The sequence below is a fragment of the Protopterus annectens genome, chromosome 3.part0 (genome assembly GCF_019279795.1).
Source record: "Protopterus annectens isolate FY-2018-M chromosome 3.part0, PAN1.0, whole genome shotgun sequence".
In the NCBI taxonomy this organism is placed as follows: Eukaryota; Metazoa; Chordata; order Ceratodontiformes; family Protopteridae; genus Protopterus; species Protopterus annectens.
Window position 1 is genome coordinate 1,915,740,199 of NC_056731.1, and position 6,382 is coordinate 1,915,746,580.

General features: G+C 37.2%; 1 protein-coding gene across 2 annotated transcripts in view; it reads right to left on the reverse strand.

Annotated features, from left to right (window-relative positions):
• LOC122797179 (D-threo-3-hydroxyaspartate dehydratase-like) overlaps positions 1-6,382 on the reverse strand; it is a 1,365,126-nt gene that overhangs the window by 277,615 nt on the left and 1,081,129 nt on the right. The window lies entirely within an intron of this gene.

Genomic DNA, 6,382 nt, shown 5'->3' on the forward strand with positions numbered 1-6,382 from the left:
TCACCAGAGCGGTGGATGAAGGTAAGGCAGTTCATACAGCCTACCTCGATCTGGCCAAGGCCTTTGATATCATTCCTCACTCAGGAATTATTGATAAACTCATCAAACTAGGCATCAACCCCTATATCATTAGGTGGGTTGCAAACTGGCTCACAGATAGAACCCACAGTGTGAAAGCAGCGGACTGCAAGTCAGACTGCTGACCAGTCACGAGTGGAGTCCCACAGTGATCGGTCCTGGGTCCTCTCTTGTTTGGCATCTACTTCTCAGAAGCCCAGACCAACACAGAGGGACTCTGGCTGACCAAATTTGCAGACGACTGCAAGCTGGGAGCCATAATTAACTCCCCAAGTGATACAGAAATCCTACAGAAAGGCCTCACTGAGACCAATGACTGATGTCAAAACCATGGCCTTAAGCTTAATGCCAAAAAATGTGCCATCATCCCCTTTGGGAAAAACTCAGTTCCCACTAACTACCACATCGATGGGAGCCCACTGAACACTGAAAGTGTTATAAGAGATCTTGGATGACACAGAATGACAGCAACCTCTCCTTCAACCACCACATTGACACTGTGGTCAAAGTCCTTCTGTGCGGCACATCTCATTACCAAGGGTTTTGCATCTAAGAAGAAAGCGGTCATCATTTTTCTCTACTCTTCCCTCATTAGACCAATCATAGAGTACAATGCCCCATTTGGCATGTACCTCACTAGACACCTGCAATAGCTGGAGAGGCCACAAAAGTACCTCATGAAGAGGATCCTAGGTCTACACGGACAGACTCAAAAAATTCCAGCTATTTTCTGTCTCAATGTCTACTAAGAAGTGATCTCTGATTGACTTACAAAGCCATGTCTGACCCAGCTCTGTCAGAAATGCTACATCTAAAGAAATCCCAATCCTTCGGAGACTTCAACCTCATTACCACAATCAACAGAACATGCTGGTGGGACAGGTTCATAACCCAGAGACTGCCCATGCTCTGGAATAGACTTCCCATACATGTTAAGCAGAGCACCTCACTAGCCCTCTTCATGAGAGATTTTGATGAGTGGATGGGAAATATAAAGTTCACCCCGGGGATCACTCCAGTGGCTCTACTTGATACAGGCACTGGGAATTAACAAAGGGCAGCACAATGCCCAGGTACTTCTATGGGCTAGGCTTGTAAAAGTCCCAGAGCCATTAGCCTATGAACACACCTATGAACCTATGATACCAGAAATTACAATCTGAGAATAAAAAATATGCTGAATGACACAAATTTTTATGAGAATTACACTTCTGATGAAGTAGAGAGAGCATACAGTGACTGGAATACCAACCTTAAGGCATTATATGAAGAAACAAAAAACAAAACTATCACCACACTCTGTGAGCAGTCAGGCCCAAGAACAAAGCAGAATCCAATCTTCTTTCTTCTTTTTCCCGGTTAGGGGTCGCCACAGCGGATCAACTGTCCGCTCATGATTGGCAGTGGAGTTTTATGGTGTCAAGTTGCCAGCCCAGCGCCCAACCTTCTACAGAAGGCACACACATGCATGCACTCATTCCTAGGGCCATTTTAGAGTATCCAATCCACCTACAGCATGTCTTTGGGATGTAGGAGGAAACTGGAGCACCCGGAGGAAACCCACGTGACCACAGGGAGGACATGCAGACTCCGCACAGAAGGCACCCCAGCCGAGGATCGAACTGGAGAACCTCCTGCTGTGAGGCGACAACACTAACTGCTGCACCACCATGGCTGCCCTAACAAAGCAGAATCCAATAATAAGATAAAAACCATAAGGACCCAATGAAGAGGCTGTAATTTCCACTTTAAAAACACAGTTTTAATCCACAAAAAGGAACCACAAGCACTTTCGTAGGTACAAATCCCACTTCTTCAGATGCTAACAACTGTTCAAACAGGAATGGTTTAAATACAAATACAGAAACACCTGAAGTAATTAAGTAGTGACATCACCTTAAAGCTGCACTCATGTTAAAATGTTCAAGACAAGGATATTATACATCTACCTGCCTATATTTGACTAAACATTTAAATACAGTACTTAAGTTTTAAAAAATATATGTAAAAAGATATAAAACATTGTAATACATACTCTACAAAATATGTATAATTATTTACTATATATATCTATTGCACATATTTTCACCTAGTGAAAGGTCTTTTCTTTAATAAAGGCTTGAGGGGAACATATTCATTCATTCCAAAATCAGCATTGGCTCTCAACCTTATTATCCATTCTGCTTCTAAGTTTTCTGTGACATTTCGTATGTCATCACCCCTAATATTCTCAGATGCCCTGCTGATAACTAGAAACTTAAATGTGTGTCTAGAATCAGTTTCATTCACGTTTAGCTAAAGCACTTAAACTGTCCCTCTTATTAATGTGGTAAAGATGCTCGCTGAGTCTATCTTTTAAGCACCTGTCAGTTTTCCCCACATAAAATGTTTTACATTTTTAACAATGTGCTAAATAAACCATGTTTAGTTTCACAGGTAGCATAGAGAATATTCTAAAGGTACACTCAAGTTAATGACACTTTCCTTATTGTTCAGACATTTCCTGTTCTCAGAAAAGTAAGGTTTAGCATTAAACTGTCTTAATTTACAACCTGCTGATCCAAGAATGATTCAGTGTACCCTCTGGTCTTCAAATAATTTCTAACTACTTCAGTTCGTCTATGAAAATCATCATCACGCATATTTAGACTAGAGGCTCTATAAACTTGGTTTTTAACCACATTTTTAAAAATATGCAGTGGATGCATACTATTCCTAGACAGGAGATGATTAACATGACAAACTTTTTTATACTGTTTGGTATATATTTTATAATATTCTACAAATGTAGGCATGTATATGGATATTGTAAGGAAATACTGGGGAATTCTAACCAGTGATAAACAGGTTAAAAAGATGACAGATGTGGAACTAAAATTTTTATTTAAGAATAATTTGTCCCTGAAAAGGAGACTATGTTATCCTAAACACAGCTTTGGAACCCCAATAAGAGTTGGTACTAGACCATGTGGACGTTGTTCATTCTGCAGATTTATAGATGCATGTGCATAGTTTATACACCCTTACTATCACAGAATATATCATTTTCGTCTCTATGCTACCTGTGAAACTAAACATGGCTTATTTAGCACATTGTTTAAAATGTAAAACATTTTATGTGGGGAAAACTAACAGGTGCTTAAAAGATAGAATCAGGGAGCATCTTTACCACATTAATAAGAAGGACAGTTTAAGTGCTTTAGCTAAACATGTGAATGAAACTGATTCTAGACACACATTTAAGTTTCTAGTTATCAGCAGGGCATCTGAGAATATTAGGGGTGGTGACATACGAAATGTCACAGAAAACTTAGAAGCAGAACGGATAATAAGGTTGAGAGCCAATGCTGATTTTGGAATGAATGAATATGTTCCCCTCAAGCCTTTATTAAAGAAAAGACCTTTCACTAGGTGAAAATATGTGCAATAGATATATATAGTAAATAATTATACATATTTTGTAGAGTATGTATTGCAATGTTTTATATCTTTTTAAATATTTTTTTTAAAATTTAAGTACTGTATTTAAATGTTTAGTCAAATATAGGCAGGTAGATGTATAATATCCTTGTCTTGAACATTTTAACATGAGTGCAGCTTTAAGGTGATGTCACTACTTAATTACTTCAGGTGTTTCTGTATTTGTATTTAAACCATTCCTATTTGAACAGTTGCTAGCATCTGAAGAAGTGGGATTTGTACCTACGAAATTGCTTGTGCTTCCTTTTTGTGGATTAAAACTGTGTTTTTAAACTGGAAACCACAGCCTCTTCATTGGGTCCTTTTGGTTTTTATCTTATTATATGAAGAAGGTCTGATTACAGAGAATCTGTATGATTATTTCTTGACCCTATGCCTCCATTTGCCTAAGTTGTTTGGGATACCAAAACCTCATAAAGATAACCCACCATACATGCCAGTGGTGGCAAGTGGGGGATCTCTTATGAAAGCAATAGCCATATACCTAAATTATTTATTGAAACCCCTAGCCGAGAAGAACAGATCATATATAAATGATTCTAAGGACTTTTGAGAAAAAAAAAAAAACATTATTGTTTAAGCTGACAACACCCTGCTAACAATGTAGAGTCATTATATACTGTGCTTCCTCACAATTACTGCATAGAAGCAGTTGTGCACATTCTGTTAAAAAACAAAAACACCATAATGGTACACAAGCACATTTAAAATAGTTAAGTAAGCTCATTAATATGGTACTGGATTTTAACTTCTTTACTTTCAATGGAAAATATTACAAGCAAAAGATTGGAATAGCTATGGGGGTGGCAATGGCTCCCAACATAGTCCTGGGCATGTGGGAGGAGGATTCTGTGTTCACCAAGAGAAATTTCATGCAGCACATTTCATGTTTCATCCGCAATATGTTTACTGTATGGAAAGGTGACCCTTTACAGTTGGAAGAGTTTACCAGGTGCTTCAAGCTAACAACTACCTTCCTGTGTTTCACCTCCTACCACAGCTCCAGCTCAGCCATGTTCTTAGACATGCTAATTTCCAAGGACACTAACAGCAGCAGAATTTCCATTGATCTTTACTGAAAACTTACAAGAGCGAACCTGTTACTCCATAGTAAATGTCTGTATCCCACCAAGACAAAATATAATGTGGTTAAGTCCCATGGATATAGGTTAGTTAGAATAACCACCAAGATAGAACTTTTTCTGAGAAACCTTAATGATTTGGAAAATAATTGTTAGCAAAGTGGTACGAGAACCAAATGTTAAGAAACATTTTTGAACCAGTCATTGAACTTAAAAATACCAGTGTAACCACACTAAACCGATCTACTGAAAGAATTTTTAAGAAATCTGTGGACAGCTGCATACTGACATACACTATGGATTTTCATTGTATCAAGAACATTATCAAGGAGAACTGGGCCACAACAACAGAAAGCTCTTATCTTATAGACTTTTTGGGTGACACCCTAACATTTATATATAGGAATGCTAGAAATATTAGGAGCTTTGTAGAAGGAAAACCTAAACCATAGGACATGAACATAAAAAAATGTGAAACGAACTTTCATTTTGCACATACATTCAAGGAGGAGACTCTTTTTACTGCCCATATTTAAAGAAACCTATTAAGACTGATGCAAAAGGAGACTGCAGCTCTACACAAGTCATTTACAGGGCTAGTCACAATGGATGTGATGCATTTTATGTGGGAAGGACTACTAGTAAACAAACAAAGGTTTTCGGGTCATCTATCTGATCTCCGGTCTAAATGTAGAAACAATGCCCTGGCTAGACAACTTTAAGTCCACAGAAGATGGTCTGGGTCCAAATTTCAAACACGTGATCACAAAGACCTCACTGAACTTGAAGGAGACATCCCAAACACTTTAGAAAAACAAGAACGTGTGTGGCAACTATGCCTAGACTAAACTATTATTGCTCACTGAAAAGTATACTAGAGCTAAGAAAGTTGCCCCATTGTTTACAAGACTGAAGATGTGAACTTTATTTATTTGCAACTATTAACAATTTTATTAATTATTAACTTTGTAAAATTTTGGGGGGTTTAACAAACAGCAGAGCTAGATTCCGTACAGCACACACATGATTTTCATGACATGACAGTTTAGCCTTTTTAAAGTAGTAACTTTTTAATGTACAGTGTTTGAGCTTAACTACATACATATTGGGTATTAGGGGCAGATATACTATGTGTTTACACTGGCTCCATTATTCTAACACTCATAAATTCTAGGGTTGCAGTGAGCATGAGTGACTGTTTTTTTCCACCAGATTTTTCATATCTATATATCTATAACTATACATTTTTAACAGATTTCTGAGTGTATTTTATTTTAAAATTCTTTAATAGTTTTATCATTTGAGATGAATAGGCTTATGTACATCTAGATATTCTCAAGAGCATAATGGGTTTTAATTCAGGATTTTTGTACTACATGTTCTTAAATAATGTGTTATTTTTAGCCCAACAAAATGTATTATGTATTGACATTTAATTTTTAATTGCTTTTCCCCACTTGACACACAAACCAGAAGAAGTTCTAACAGCCGAAAGCAGTCTTTATTAAAATGTTTCTGAATGTTAGTATTAAAGATTTCTATGGAATTTTGAAGCCTTACATTAACTTTTTCTTTTTTAATAGTACAATGAAATGCTTTCCATAAGTTTTACCAGTTATTAATGTGTCATTTTTAGTTTAACTTTCAGTTTAGTTTGGTTTAACATATCTTGGATTCACAAAGCTTGAAGTAGGGCAGCACTGTCGAATACCTCACTGGTGTATGCGGGAAGGGGTATTTAG